Here is a 16,628-nt window from a genome sequence, read left to right on the forward strand (position 1 = left end):
ACTCCCTTGCCCGGTGTTACATAATTGCCTCATTGGACAACCCAATACAGAGGCAGTTCGATCAGATAGAACGGAAGGAAGCCAAGTGTAAGGCACTTGAAGATTTGGGGTTGTTCTGCACACGTTAAAAGAACAAGTGCGGACAAGTTGGAGTCTGAAACTAGTCGTTGCCTATTTATAGGCTGCCCAAAAGATTCGCTGGTTTATCTATTCTATGACCCAAGTGAGCAGAAAGTGTTCTGCAGTTGAAACGCCCAATTCTTAGTAACCGAATACATCCTAGACACCCATCGTCAGGAAATAGTTCTTGATGAGGAGAGCTCAGGAGCAGTGGGAGATGTCCTACAAGTTCCAGGTAGTGACCAACCTAGAAGATCCACTCGGGTATCTAGGCCACCAGTCTGATATGGTTATGATTAGGATAACTACCTGGTGGCAGCCTTGACTAGTGAGGAGGATCCCGTAACTTATGCAAAAGCTATGTTAGACATAGATACCTAGAAGTGGGTGGAGGCCATGAGAGCTGAGATGGACTCGATGGAAACCAATGGGGTCTGGACTCTAGTAGATCCGCCATCCGGGGTAAAAGCAATTGGTTGCAAATGGATCAACAAGAGGAAGAAGGGCCCCGATGGCAGGATTGAGACCTACAAAGCTCGTTTAGTGGCGAAAGGGTATACTCAGAAAGACAGCATCGATTATGAGGAAACCTTTTCCCCTGTGGCCATGCTTAAATCCATTAAGATCCTGCTAGCTGTAGCAGCGTACCATGACTATGAGATTTGGCAGATGGATGTCAAAGCCACGTTCGTGAATGGAGATCTTAGTGAAGATATCTACATGCAGCAGCCGCAAGGCTTCATTGCTGTTGGTCAGGAACACATGGTATGTAAACTTAATAGATTCATATATTGACTTAAACAGGCTCCTAGGAATTGGAACATCCGTGAAGAACATACTCAAATACCTTCTAAGGACAAAATAGTTTTGTTTGGTATTCGATGGTAGTTCACTACAAGTTCTAGGGTATACTGATGCTGATTTCCAGTCGGATCCAGATGATAAAAAATCTACATCTGGGTATGTTTTCACCATAGGATCGTATGCTGTTTGTTGGAAAAGCAGAAAATAGGGGTCCACTGCAGATTCCATAACCGAGGCCAGGTACATTGCCATAAGTGAAGCTGCCAAGGAAGCCATGTGGATGAAGAAATTCATACACAAATTGGGAGTAATTCCACCCAGCACATCACCCATCCCGTTGTTGTGTGACAACAATGGAGCGATTGCCCAGGCTAAAGAGCCTCGGGCCCACTCGAAGTCAAAGCACATCGAGAGGAAGTACCGCATACTACGGGAGATCGCCAGTAGAAGGGGCATCCTAATTCAGAAGGTAGCAACAACGGATAATATGGCAGACCCATTGACTAAGCCACTAACACAGAAGGTGTTTAAGAAACATGTGGAAAGTATGGGACTCCGACTTGTACCAGATTGGACCTAAGTGCAAGTGGAAGCTGTTAGATAGTTTTGTATGCCCTTAGCTTCAATCTGATTTGATGTACTTTTGATATTTAGTGTAAATAAATATAGTCCATGTTTGATTCATGTTGTTTGGTTTAATTCTATGTAAGACCCTAAAACTGGACATTTATAGAGACTTGTGTTAGTTTTAAATGTTCACAGCCATTGGATAAGTCTGGGGAGATTTGTCCTGCCAAGGCTAATACTAGTGTGCCACCAAGTGTTGGGATGGCCTGTCTCGGCCACTAGGATAAGACCCAAGGCACGTGCAGTATGGGGTTACTTGAGTCCTTGAACTGGACCAGATTTCCAGTATTACCCTGGACCTTGGAGATAGATGGGCAAAACTTGATAGTTTCAGCTAACCCTTGGACTCGATTATGACACTTCACTAGGTGTCGGATCGGTCTATCTTTGATATGCCAATCAGTGAGATCCTTAGCGGGGATCAAAACCTAGGCATGTTGGGGCAGTCTAAGAATTTATCCGAGTGGGTGGTCATAGTGATAGGATCAGCCCTTTTGTCGGACAAAGGTAATGATTGGGAATGCACTATCTCTGAGGGAAACCAAACTGCCAGCAGTTGATTTCAATCGTAAAAGCGACACTGTTCCTTGCAACCAAGGGAGAGGTCCTCTCCTGTCAGGCAGTGCTTGATCATTAAGGGCTGAGAGGTTAAGTGTAAGACCATTTAGGATAGTACCTGATGGGCTAATCTTGCACCTGCCAACTGTTAGACAATTTTTGTATGCCCTTAGCTTCAATCTGATTTGATGTACTTTTGTTATTTAGTGGAAATAAATAAAGTGCATGTTTGATTCATGTTGTTTGGTTTAATTCTGTGTAAAACCCTAAAACTGGACATTTATAGAGACTCATGTTTGTTTTAAATGTTCACAGCCGTTGGATAAGTCTGGGGAGATTTATCCTGCCAAGGCTGATACTGGTGTGCCACCAAGTTTTGGGATGGCTTGTCTCAGCCACTACGGTAAGACCCGAGGCACATGCAGTATGGGATTACTTGAATCCTTGAACCGGACTAGATTTCCAGTATTGCCCTGGACCTTGGAGATTGATGGGCAAAACTGGAAAGTTACACCTGACCCCTAGACTCGATTATGACACTTCACTAGGTGTTGGATCAGGCTACCTTTGATATGCCAATCAGTGAGATCCTTAGCGGGGATCAAAACCTGAGTATGTTGGGGCAGTTTGAGAATTCATCTGAGTGGGTGATCATAGTGACAAAATCAGCCACTTTGTCGGACAAAGGGTAATGATCGGGAATGCACTCTCTCTAATGGAAACCAAACTGTCGGCAGTTGATTTCAATCGTTGGAATTTTGTTTTGCAAAACTAAATATATATATATATATATGTACGGTTTCAAATTGTTTGCAAATGGTTTTAATTCCCGGGATCCATGTGAGAGGAGAGTGCGGCACTGTTCCTTGCAGCCGAGGGAGAGGTCCTCTCTTGTCGGGCAGTGCTTGATCTTTAAGGGCTGAGAGGTTAAGTGTAAGACCATTGAGGATAATACCTGATGGGCTAATCTTGCACCTGCCCACAGTCCCTGGGTTTTTATAAGATGGCTTGGCCCAGGGACCACTTAATGTAAGTGTTGGGCCCATAGGGTCCATATGATGGACTCAAGGGGTTCATTGAGTTTTTTAGTGAATTCGGCTGCGCCTTGTATTAAAGGCTGGGCCGAACCCATGTGGTTGGTGTGTAGATCAATGCTTGGGTCCCATGCCATACAAAGAAGCCCAACTAGGTATCAGATTGGAGACTAGTTAAGCACTGAATACTTAATGGGCCAAAAGCCCATTTCGAGCTGGGCTGATATGATCACCCATCTATTGTGCGAATCTGGGATTAAAGTTAGCAAAAGGGTTGGGCCTTTAACCTTATCCACTTTGGAAGACCAAATTGAAATCAGATTTGAATCTGGTAACCTCCTGATAAGATCAAGAGTAAGTTTACTTAATTTGCAGATAGGATTAAGATCATCTCCTGTCCAAATACTGATTTGGATTGGGATAACTCCTAATTAGGAGGTTTCTTAATCAAGAAGAAAAGATGAGAAACCCTATGAGAACATAATAAGATTTTTGAACCTAGGGTTGTGTGCAAGCAAGAAAGCTTCTTACGATTTGAGATAGGATCTCATACACATTCCAGGGAGAAGAGAAGCAATTCAACCATCTTCATCTTAGGAGATCTCCTCCAGCTGCCGCCTCCCTTTTTGACAAGATTCGATCTTTGAAGAAAAAGGAAGTCAAGAAATCAGTTGTTGACATCAGTCTTATAGAAAGGACTGAAAAAGATTTGGTGCTCAGAGTTTCCAGAGGATTCTTGCGAAGGATCCAGTGTGTAGGATGCACTCTGCTAGTTCCGTTCCACCTACAGCTGTGTCATCTTCAATAGGCTAATCTTGTATTAAGTGTAAGACCATTGAGGATAATACCTGATGGGCTAATCTTGCACCTGCCCACAGTCCCTGGGTTTTTATAAGATGGCTTGGCCCAGGGACCACTTAATGTAAGTGTTGGGCCCATAGGGTCCATATGATGGACTCAAGGGGTTCATTGAGTTTTTTAGTGAATTCGGCTGCGCCTTGTATTAAAGGCTGGGCCGAACCCATGTGGTTGGTGTGTAGATCAATGCTTGGGTCCCATGCCATACAAAGAAGCCCAACTAGGTATCAGATTGGAGACTAGTTAAGCACTGAATACTTAATGGGCCAAAAGCCCATTTCGAGCTGGGCTGATATGATCACCCATCTATTGTGCGAATCTGGGATTAAAGTTAGCAAAAGGGTTGGGCCTTTAACCTTATCCACTTTGGAAGACCAAATTGAAATCAGATTTGAATCTGGTAACCTCCTGATAAGATCAAGAGTAAGTTTACTTAATTTGCAGATAGGATTAAGATCATCTCCTGTCCAAATACTGATTTGGATTGGGATAACTCCTAATTAGGAGGTTTCTTAATCAAGAAGAAAAGATGAGAAACCCTATGAGAACATAATAAGATTTTTGAACCTAGGGTTGTGTGCAAGCAAGAAAGCTTCTTACGATTTGAGATAGGATCTCATACACATTCCAGGGAGAAGAGAAGCAATTCAACCATCTTCATCTTAGGAGATCTCCTCCAGCTGCCGCCTCCCTTTTTGACAAGATTCGATCTTTGAAGAAAAAGGAAGTCAAGAAATCAGTTGTTGACATCAGTCTTATAGAAAGGACTGAAAAAGATTTGGTGCTCAGAGTTTCCAGAGGATTCTTGTGAAGGATCCAGTGTGTAGGATGCACTCTGCTAGTTCCGTTCCACCTACAGCTGTGTCATCTTCAATAGGAGCGAATCTTGGTGTCCTTTTTGGGCTTGAACACCAACTTTGGGAGATACTACTTCTCTGGATCAAATATAATTCCTCCATTTCCTTTTGGTTCAGATCTGGTTCGATTATGGTTTAAGTAGGATCGTTGAATATTGTATTCTAATTTAGGGAATATGATTCCTAGTTAGAAGAAGGTAGGAAAATTTTTGAAATTCTTCCACCCATTCCGCAATCTTTTTGGTGTCCATTAGGTGGATCCTACCATTCTTCCAGTTATAGCTATGAATATTCTAAACTAACACGAGTCTTGTATGTGTCCAGTTTAAGGGTATTACACAGAAACACACCATGATAACATGAATCAAATATGTTCTTTATTCATTTACAATAAATACAACAGATTTCGAATCAAGAAAAATCGCAAGAAAGGTTCCTGCGAATTGAGATCAGCTCTCATACTCCAGAAAAAGAAAGAAGAAGCAGTTCAGCTTTTTCGCCTTTAGAGTTCTCCTCCTGCCGCCGCCATCTCCTTTGCAAGATTAGATCTTTGCAGAAAAGAAAGTCAAGAAATCTATTCTTGACATCAGTCTTGCAAGAAAGACTGAAATAGATTCAGTGTTTAGTGCTTCCAGAGGATACTTGCGAAGGATCCAGTGTGTAGGATGCACCCTGCTAGTTCTGTTCCATCCATAGCTGTGTCATCTTCAGCAGGAACGGATCTTGGAGCATTCTTTGGGTGTGAACACCAACTTTGGGAGATAGTGCTTCTCCAGATCAGGTATATTCCTCCCATTTGTCTTTTGGTACAGATCTGGTTTGATTATGGTTCAAGTAGGATCCTTGAATATTGTATTCTAAATTTAGGGAATATGATTCCTAGTTGGGAGAAGGTAGGAAAATTTTTGAAATTCGCCCACCCATTCCTCAACCTTTATGGTGTCCATTAGGTGGATCCTACCATTCTTTCAGTGGTATCAGAGCCATAGGTTCGAATCTTGAACCAAAAGAAAATCAGATCTGACCCTGCGCAGATGGATAGAAGGTGTTCTTTCAAGATTTGCGCAGATTGTTTTCTTTATTTCAAGTAACTGTTTCTTGTTAAGGGCGATTGATCTGAAATTAATTTTTATTAAATCCAAAATTTATTTAGAATTGTTCTTTATTTATTTTGATTTAATGGACTGTTCGAACTTGGAGATGCAGTGCAGATTTGGCGCAGATAGTCTGCGCACCTTTTTTCTTTCTATTTATTTATTTCATTTAATTCGGTTTGTAATTTTTTTTATTTTAGACTGAATGTATAGGGTTTGATCAAGAATGTAATTAATAGAAATAGGATTTCTGTTATTTTTCTTGATTAAAGAAGAAGGAAGAAGAAGGCGGCGCTGGAGATTTGCAGTTGGAGAAATCGCTTTCTGCGATTTGCAGTTTGTGAAACTGCAACCCTTGTGATTAACCTCTGTTTTGCAGGTGGTGCGAACAGTCCATAGTTTGATTTGTGATTGTTTGAAATCAAAATTATTAATTTCAGATCTTTCATGAATTAATTCTTGAATTGAAAATCAGCTTTGGATCCTCTCGGACTAGATTGGACCAAAACTGTTTGGACCGAATCTGGGGTTCGATAGGGACCGTTTTTCAGTTTGTATTTCTCACACTTGCTGTTCCAAATCTGATGTTCAATTACAGGGATTAATTCGGCCCACCTGTAAAGCCCAGTTTTAAAGGGTTAAAACTGCAAAAGGCCCATTACTGTGAGATAAGCTGTATGGGCCGAACTACTATCTGCGATTCAGCCCATACACCTAGTAGTCATTAATTGTTAATGACTTAGATTTTAAATGGGCTATTCAATGGGCTTTACAGCAGTTAATTGATTGGATCAATTCCTCCTTTACATGTGATGTTTGGATGTTTGATGTGCTGCGACCATGGGCCATAAGTACTTGACCCATGAAGACTCGTTAGTGGCTCTTGCGCACACCATGGCTAAATGCACATCATTGCCATAGTGTCCTTCAAGGTCATTGGATGACCCCTCTTTGCTTGGTGGGCCCCACAACCCTGAAAAGGGATGCGTACGGAACCCCTAGCCGATTAAGGCCCACCAGAAATCTGACTTTATGAAAGTCAGTGGGAGCCACTCTGGTTTGACCTAAATTAAAACTAGGGCGTTTTGTTCCCTCTAGCAAATATGAATGCATGTGATAGGGAGACCCATATGATGGACTCTCTAAAGGCCTTCCGTCATTAGCACAATGATGGGTCCTTCAGTAATGAGGAAACGCACCATAAAATTGGGCTATCCATTTGCTGTTGGATTTATTAGAGTGTTTCATAAGATGATAGGGGCGTCATAGACCGATGTGGGAGGGGCTTCACCAGAAAATGGGAACTCTCTCACGGTACCTTGGCGTAACCTGAATATGATGGGTAAGCACTCACTGGACAGAAAGGTTTACCTGAAAACGGCTCTGAACCTTGTCTGACAGAGGCCAAAGGGAAACTCATTTGATGAGTGGATATGATCCGTCACAGAAAGGTGGTGGGGTTATGCAGCTGAAACAGTTGGCTTCACGCACCCCATGTGATTTCCCACATTTCCAGAGACATTTCGTCGTCTCCGTCACTGAGAAAGGAGGGAAGTCTCAGAGATGAACAAATGGGAATGGAACATAGATTAAAAGCCATATCTATGTAGGTAACATGAATCAAACTAAGTTTGTGGACTAATGATTTTGCTATTTTATCAGAAAATGGAAAACGGTCAATTTGCAAAGCTTCTAGACGATAACAAGCTAAAGGGACCAAACTATGCCGACTGGTACAGAAATCTTATGCTGGTCCTAACTTCCGAAAAGTTAGACAAGGTAGTGAAAAATCCTGCCCCGGAGCGTCCGGGTGATAGGGCTTCTGAGGCCCGTAGAAGGGACTACCAAGAGTGGGAGGATAAGAACTCCCTAGCCCGCTGCTTTGTCGTTGCCTCATTAGACAACTCAATACAGAGGCAGTTCGATCAGATCGAACTAGCCAAGGACATATTGGACAGTCTAAGAACAATGTATGAAGAACAGAACCATTCTACTCGACAGAAGGTCCTGAAATTGTTCATGACCGTGCAGATGACCAAAGGGCAGAAAGTTCATGACCATTGTCTTCGGATGATGGGTTACATTAACGAACTTGAAGCTCTTGGATCCGGGCTAGATCTTGGCACGCAAGTGGATGCCATCCTCAATTCTTTGCCCTCTTCCTTCAATGCGTTCACAATGAACTACAATATGAATAAGCTGAATGTCAGCGTCCAAGAACTCAGCAATATGTTGCAGAGAGCCAAGGATCTACTCAATGGGTCTGCTACACATTCTGCTAACGCTACCTTCTGAATCAGAATGTCCCCTCTACCAACAATCTCCCTTAGTACATGGTACTTCCTCTCGATGTGCTTCGACTTCGAATGGGCTCGTGGCTCCTTAGCCGGAGCAATAGCTCCATTGTTGTCACACAACAATGGGATCGGTGATGTGCTGGACGGAACTACTCCCAACTCATTAACAAACTTCTTCATCCACACGGCTTCTTTGGTAGTCTCACTTGCGGCAATGTACTCGGCCTCGGTCGTGGAGTCTATAGTGGACCCCTGTTTGCTGCTTTTCTAGCAAACAGCACACGATCCTATTGTGAAAACATATCCAGATGTAGACTTTCTATCATCTGGATCCAACTGGAAATCAACATCTGTATACCCTTGGATCTGTAGTGAATTACCATTGAATACTAGACTTTCACAGCAGTCCAGTGCTCCTGCCTTGGGTTGGCCTGAAATTTGCTTAATAGACTCACTGCCAGAGCAATGTCAGGGCGAGTGCACAACATGGCATACATGATGCTCCCCACAGCAGAGGCATAGGGAATGTCTTTCATGCTATCAATCTCCTCAGAATTCTTGGGAGACATCTTCTTAGGGAGAGTGACTCTGTGCCTAAAAGGAACATTTCCTTTCTTGGAGTTTTCTATGTTGTTTCTTTTGACTATTTTGTCAATGCAGGTAGATTAGGATAATCCTATTATCTGCTTTGATCTAGCTCTATAGAGTCGAAGACCTAATATATAGGAGGCTTCTCCAAGATCTTTCATGGAGAGTTGTTGTGAAAGCCATACTTTCACTGTAGTCAACATTCCTACATCATTCCCAATGAATAGAATGTCATCTACATACAGAACCAAGAAGGTAACCTTATCTCCACTGTACTTCCTGTAAACACAGGGTTCATTTGGATTCTGTTCGAAGTCAAACGATTTGACAGCAGTGTCAAAAATGGATATTCCAACTTCTAAGTCCATAAATTGATTTATTGAGTTTACATACCATGTTTTCCTGACCCGCAACTATGAAGCCTTGCGACTACTACATATAGATATATTCAGTAAGATCTCCATTCAGGAATGCAGTTTTGACATCCATTTGCCAAATCTCATAATCATGGTATGCTACTACAACTAGCAGGACCCTAATGGATTTAGGCATGGCCACAGGCGAAAAGGTTTCCTCATAATCGATGCCCTCTTTGTGAGTGTACCCTTTTGCCACCAAACAAGCTTCGAAGGTCTCAACCCTACCATCGGGGCCCTTCTTCCTCTTGTAAATCCATTTGCAACCGATTGCTTTTTTCCCCGGAGGGTGGATCTACTAGAGTCCAAACTCCATTGGTCTCCATTGAGTCCATCTCTACTCTCATGGCCTCCACCCACTTCTGGGAATCTATGTCCAACATATCTTCTGCGTAAGTCACGGGATCCTCCTCACTAGTCAAGGTTTCCACCAGGTAACTATCCTGGTCATAACCATAACGGACTGGTGGCCTGGATACCCGAGTGGATCTTCTAGGTTGGTCACTACCTGGAATTTGTGGGACATCTCCCACTACTCCTGAGCTCTCATCATCAAGAACAATTTCCCGACGATGTGTGTCCAAGATGTAATCGGTCTCCAAGAATTGGGCATTTCGACTGCAGAACACTTTCTGCTCACTTGGGTTCTACAGAGCCTTTTGAGTAGCCTAATAATAGGCAACGACTGGTCTTGGATTCCAACTTGTCTGCACTCATTCTTTTAACGTGTGCTGGACAACCGCAAATCTTTAAGTGTTTGACACTTGGTTTCTTTCTGGTCCAAAGTTCATATGGTGTGTTCGGAACCCCGATTCAGCACGTAAATCGCAGTCTCTAATGCGTAACCCCATAAGGATGTGGGTAACTCTTAGTGTATGAGAAGTGACCGGACCATATCCAATAAGGTCCTATTCCTCCTCTCTAAAACGCCGTTAAGTTGTGGTGTAGTAGGAGGAGCTAATTGTGATACTATCCCATTGTCCTTTAAGTAGTTCTTGAATTCGTCAGAGAGATACTCGCCACCTCGTTCAGATCGAAGGGCTTTAATTTCTCTCCCCAACTATTTCTCGACCTCTTGTCTAAACTCTTTGAACTTTTCAAAGGATTCAAACTTGTGTCTCATTAGGTACACGTAACCATATCATGAGAAATCACCTGTGAAGGTGATGAAATACACGTGTTGATTTTGTGTCCTAACACTCAAGGGACCACATACATCAGTATGTATTAGGTCATGTGTCCTTGTACATCTTTCAAGATTACCGTTAAATGACCGTTTAGTCATCTTGCCTTGTAGGCAAGGCTCATAGGCGGAAAAATCTTCTACAGTTAGAAAATCCAAAGGACCATCCTTTACCAAACTTGTGATTCGGTCAACACCGATGTGGCCAAGTCGGTAATGCCATAGACACGTGGGATTAACTGTATCATGGGCTTTCTTCTAGGGGATTTCAGCCGATGTTGTTTTGGTTATGTTAGTTTCTAAAGAAGGATGTAGAACATAGAGACCGTTTTCCAGTTCCCCGTATGCGATGAATCTGTTATTTATTTTAATAGTAATCATATTACTAAAGAAGATAGAATAACCATCTGCACATAGTTTTGAAATAGAAATCAAATTTCTTCTTAAATTTTGTACATAAAGACAATCTTTTAGTATAATTTTTCCTTCTCTAAAAATTAACTCCACGATTCCTATTGTCGTGGCGGCAACAGTTGCAGTAGTCCCCAAGTAGAGAGTGACTTCTCCTTCACTCAGCCTTCTGCTTAACTTGAACCCCTGCAGTGAGTTAGACGCATGAGTTGAAGCCCCGGAGTCAATACACCAGGACGCAGAAGCTACCAATAAATTGGTTTCTATAACACAAGTTTCGAAATTACCTTTCTTGGATTCCAAGTAGGTAGAACAGTTCCTTTTCTAGTGGCCAGTCTTCTTGCAGAAGTGACAGGCATTCAATGCATTGTCTTTCTTTTGTTTCTTGCCCTTAGTGGCTTTCTTCTGAGGCTTCTTTGCCTTCCTGTTTCTCTTGCCCGTTTTGCAAGCTTCAACAAGCATAGCTATAGGCTCATCCTTTCTATTAAGTTCTTTGGCTCTTTCCAACATATTGCTGAGCTCTTAAAAGCTGACATTCAACTTGTTCATGTTATAGTTCATGATGAATGGATTAAAGGAAGAAGGCAAAGAATTATGGATAGCATCTACTGGGTTGCAAGGTCCAGCCCGGATCCAAGAGCCTCCAGTTCATTGATGTAACCCATCATCCGAAGGCAATGGTCATGAACTTGTTGGCCCTTGGACATTTGTGTGGTCATGAACTATTTAAAGACCTTTTGCCGAGTAGAACGATTATGCTCTTCATACATCGTCCTCAGACTGTCCAATATGTCCTTGGCAAGTTCGATCTGATCGAACTGTCTCTATATTGGGTTGTCCAAGGAGGCAATGATGTAACACCGGGCAAGGGAGTTTTTCTCCTCCCATTCCTGATAGTCTCTCCTTCGGGCCTCAGAAGCCCTATCATCCGGACGCTCTGGGGTAGGATTCTTTTCCACTTTGTCCAGCTATACAGAAGCTAGGACCAACACAAGGTTCCTGTACTAGTTGGCATAGTTTGGGCCCTTAAGCTTGTTGTCATCAAGAAGTTTTGCAAATGATCCGTTTGCCATTTTATGATAAAAGAGCAAACATCAGTCCACAACCTAATTTGATTCATGTTCATTTCATAGATATGGATTTTCATCTATGATCCATTTCCATTTGTTCATCTCTGAGATTTCCCTCCTTTCTCAGTGACGGAGACTAAAGGTTGTCTCTAGAAATGTGGGAAATCACATAGGGTGCATAGAGCCAACTGTTTCAGCTGCATAACCCCACCACCTTTTTGTGAAGGATCATATTCGTGAATGCCAAGGTACCGTGAGAGAGTTCCCATTTTCTAGTGAAACCCCTTCCACATCGGTCTATGACGCCCCTATCATCTTATGAAACACTTAGACAAGCCCAACAGCAAATGGATAGCCCATTTTCTGGTGCACTTCCTCATTATTGAAGGACCCATCCTCATGCTAGTGATGGAAGGCCTTTAGAGAGTTCATCATATGAATCTACCTATCACTTGCACTCATATTAGCTGGTGGGAACAATTAATTATGCCCTAGTTTCATTTAGGTCAAACCAAAGTGGCTCCCACTAACTTTCATAAAGTCAGATTTCGATGGGCCTTAAATCGGCTAGGGTTCTGCACGTAAACTCTCGATGAGGTGTGGGGCCCACCAATGAGGGAAGTCATCCAATGACCAAAAGGGACACCATGGCAATGATGTGCATTCAGCCATGGTGTGCACAAGAGCCACTATCGAATGAGCATGGGCCAAGCACTTATTGCCCATGTACGCAGCACATCACACATCCATACATCTCATGCAGGGAAAAATTGATCCAATCAATTAATTATCTGTAAGGCCCATTGGAAGCCCGTTAAAAAATCCATAATATTATCTAGGTATATAGCGAATTGAATTCCCTATTTAGAAAATCATATTTTCAAGGATCATTCTTGAACCATAAACTAAACCAGATCTGAACCAAAAGGAGGAGAGAGAGATAATACCTGATACAGAGAAATAATATCTCTCAACGGAGGTGTTCACGCCCAAGGTAGAAACCAAAATCTTCTCCCACTGAAGATGGTGCAGTGCAGGGTGGAGCAGAATCAACAGTGTCCTTCCTAAGAACTTGATTCTTCCCAAGAATCACCTGGGCGGCTAGTGAATACAACTCCTACCAATCTTTTCTCCAAAAGATAGGAATCAAGATCCGATCTTGATTTCTCCCAAGCAATGGAGATCGAACTGCAAAAGGCGGCGGCTGTAGGAAGGAGGCGGCTAGAGAGTATTTGCAGGGTGCAGAATTCTCTCTTCTGTGATCTCAGCTCTAAAGATAAGACTGTTGCTGGTGAGTCTCTTGGATGTCTAAAGGCTGCCGCCCACTCTTCCTTTTATAGACTTAAAGGGATTAGCTCCTAATCCCATTTGGAGTTGCTAACCCAAATCATATCTGGATTAGAAGTCCCTTTAAGATAATGTATAATCCTTAACTTATCTGCAGATTACATCAGCCAGTTCCTAATCTAATTAGGAAGTTTCCAAATCTAAATCTCATTTAAATCTTGGACTCTCTGAGTGGATAGGGTGTGGGCCCAATCCTATCAGCTGATCTTATCTCAGAATTCGCCCCTTAAAGACTAATCAAATTAGCCCAGTTCGAAATGGGCTTAAGGCTCATTAAGGGTTATGTATTCATTAAGCCTTCTAAACTACTACCTAGTTGGGCTTCCTTGTATGGCGTGGGACCCAAACATTGATCTACACATCAGCCACATGGGTTCAGCCCAGCCTTTGTTACAAGGCCTGGCTGAATACACTATTATGGATAGTGCACCCCCTGAAAACCCATAAGATGGGCTCTATGGGCCCAACACTTATCCTAAGTGGTCCCTGGGCCAAGCCACCTTGTAACACCCAGGGACTGTGGGCAGATGCAAGATTAACCCATCAGGTATTATCCTCAATGGCCTTACACTCAACCTCTCAGCCTATAATGATCATACACTGCCCGATAGGAGAGGACCTCTCCATCGGCTGCAAGGAAGATTGTTGCACTCTCTCAAGTATGGATCCCGGAAATTAAAACCTTTTGCAAACTTTTTGAAACCATAATATATATATATATATACTTTTATATCTCATAGAAAATATATTTTGCAAAACAAATCTCAACGATTGAAATTGGCTGCCGGCAGTCTTGGTTTCCATCAGTGAGAGTGCATCCCTGATCATTACCTTTGTCCGACAAAGGGGCTGATCCTGTCACTATGATCACCCACTCAGATGAATTCTCAGACTGTCCCAACATACCCAGGTTTTGACCACCGCTAAGGATCTCATTGATTGGTATATCAAAGACTGCCCAATCCGATACCTAGTGCAGTATCATAATCGAGTCTAGGGGTCGGGTGTCACTTTCCAGTTTTGCCCATGAATCTCCAAGGTCCAGGGCAATACTGGAAATCTGGTCCAGTTCAAAGATTCAATTAATCCCACACTGTATATGCCTAGGGTCTCACCCTGGTAGCTGAGACAAGCCATCCCAACCGACTTGGTGGCACCATGGTGTCAGCCTTGTCAGGATAGGTCTCCCCAAACCGACCCACTGGCTGTGATCATTCTAAACTAACACGAGTCTCATTAAGTGTCCAGTTTAAGGGTATTACACAGAAACATACCAAGGGAACATGAATCAAATATGCACTTTTATTCATTTACAATAAACTCATAAAGTACATCAATTTGATTGAAGCTAAGGGCATACAAAACTGTCTAACATGGGTGTCCCATCACTAATTAGGGGCATCCTGGTCCTTTCATGTAAATTATGTATTGCTCTTATATTAGTGAACAGGGTCGGCTGATGAATAGTGCCCATTCGAACATATCAGACTCTCCTCTCTTCTTCTTCCACTTCTTCTTCTCAGCTCTCTCAACAGGTTCAGTTCGGCAAACATGTTTCATTTGGTACATATAACCATACTGAGATACAATTCTACAGTTCGGCAAACATCATTTAATGTAATTATTCCTTCTCTGAAATACAATTCTACAGTTCCTATGGCTGTAGTTGCAACGCTTGTAGATGTTACCAAGTAAAGAATCACTTCACCATCACTCAGTCTTCTGGTTGTCCTGAACCCCTACAATGTGTTGCATGCATGAGTAGAAGTCCCAGAGTCAATAAATCAGGAAGGAGAAGTCACCAACATATTAGTTTCAATGACAAAGGATTCAAAATTTCTTTGTTTCTTGGTCTCCAGCTACTGAGGACAATTCCTCTTCAAGTGGTCGGTCTGTTTGCAGAAGTGACAAGCATCTGATGCCTTGTCCTTCCTTTGCTTTTCAGGCTTTGCTAGATTTCTTCTGAGGTTTCTTCTTTGCTCTTATCTTCTTCTTGCCCGATTTGCTACCTTCAACAAGCATGGTAATGGGCTCATCCTTCTTTATCTGTTCTTTGGCCCTCTACAACATAGTTTTGAGTTCCTGAAGGCTAACATTTAGTTTGTTCATATTGTAATTCATTATGAACTGATTAAGGGCATAATAAATGTTCCCTCCAGCTGATATGAGTGCATGTGATAAGGAGATTCATATGATGAACTCTCTAAAGGCTTTCCATCATTAGCATGAGGATGGGTCATTCAGTAATGAGGAAACGCACTAGAAAATGGGCTATCCATTTGCTATTGGGCTAGTTTGAGTGTTTCATAAGATGATAGGGGCGTCATAGACCGATGTGGGAGGGGCTTCACCAGAAAATGGGAACTCTCTCACGGTACCTTGGCGTTCATGAAAGGTGGTGGGGTTCCGCAACCAGAAAATGGGAACTCTCTCACTGGACAGAAAGTTTTACCTGAAAACGGCTCTGAACCTTGTCTGACAGAGGCCAAAGGGAAAACTCATATGATGAGTGGATATGATCCTTCATAGAAAGGTGATGGAGTTATGCAGCTGAAATAGTTGGCTCCAAGCACCCTATGTAATTTTCCACATTTCCAGAGACAACCCGTAGTCTCCGTCCCTGAGAAAGGAAGAAATCTCAGAGATGAATAAATGGAAATGGAATGTAGATTAAAATCCATATCTGTGAAATGGACATGAATCAAATATGGTTGTGGACTGATGTTTGCTCTTTTACCAGAAAATGGCAAACGGATCGTTTGCAAAATTGCTTGATGACAACAAGTTGAAGGGCCCAAACTATGCCGACTAGTATAGGAACCTTATGCTGGTCCTAGCTTCTGAAAAGTTAGATAAAGTGGCAAAAATTCTGCCCTGGAAAGTCTGGGTGATAGGGCTTCTAAGGCCCGAAGGAGAGACTATTAGGAATGGGAGGAGAAAAACTCCCTTGCCCGGTGTTACATCATTGCCTCCTTGGACAATCCAATATAGAGGTAGTTCGATCAGATCAAACTTGCCAATGACATATTGGACAGTCTCTGGACAATGTATGAAGAGCAGAATTGTTCTATTCAACAAAAGGTCTTGAAATAGTTCATGACCGCACAAATGTCCAAGGGCCAACAAGTTCACGACCATTGTCTTCGGATGATGGGATACATCAGCGAACTGGAGGCTCTTGGATCCGGGCTGGACCTTGCAACCCAGATAGATGCTATCCTTAAATCTTTGCCTCCTTCCTTTAATCCATTCATCATGAACTAAAACATGAACAAGCTGAATGTCAGCCTGCAAGAGCTCAACAATATGTTGCAAAGAGCTGAAGAATTGATTAAAAAGGATGAGCCCATAACTATGCTTGTTG

Source organism: Nelumbo lutea, chromosome 3, assembly GCF_056320005.1.
Source record: "Nelumbo lutea isolate HS-2025 chromosome 3, American lotus-T2T, whole genome shotgun sequence".
Classification (NCBI taxonomy): domain Eukaryota; kingdom Viridiplantae; phylum Streptophyta; class Magnoliopsida; order Proteales; family Nelumbonaceae; genus Nelumbo; species Nelumbo lutea.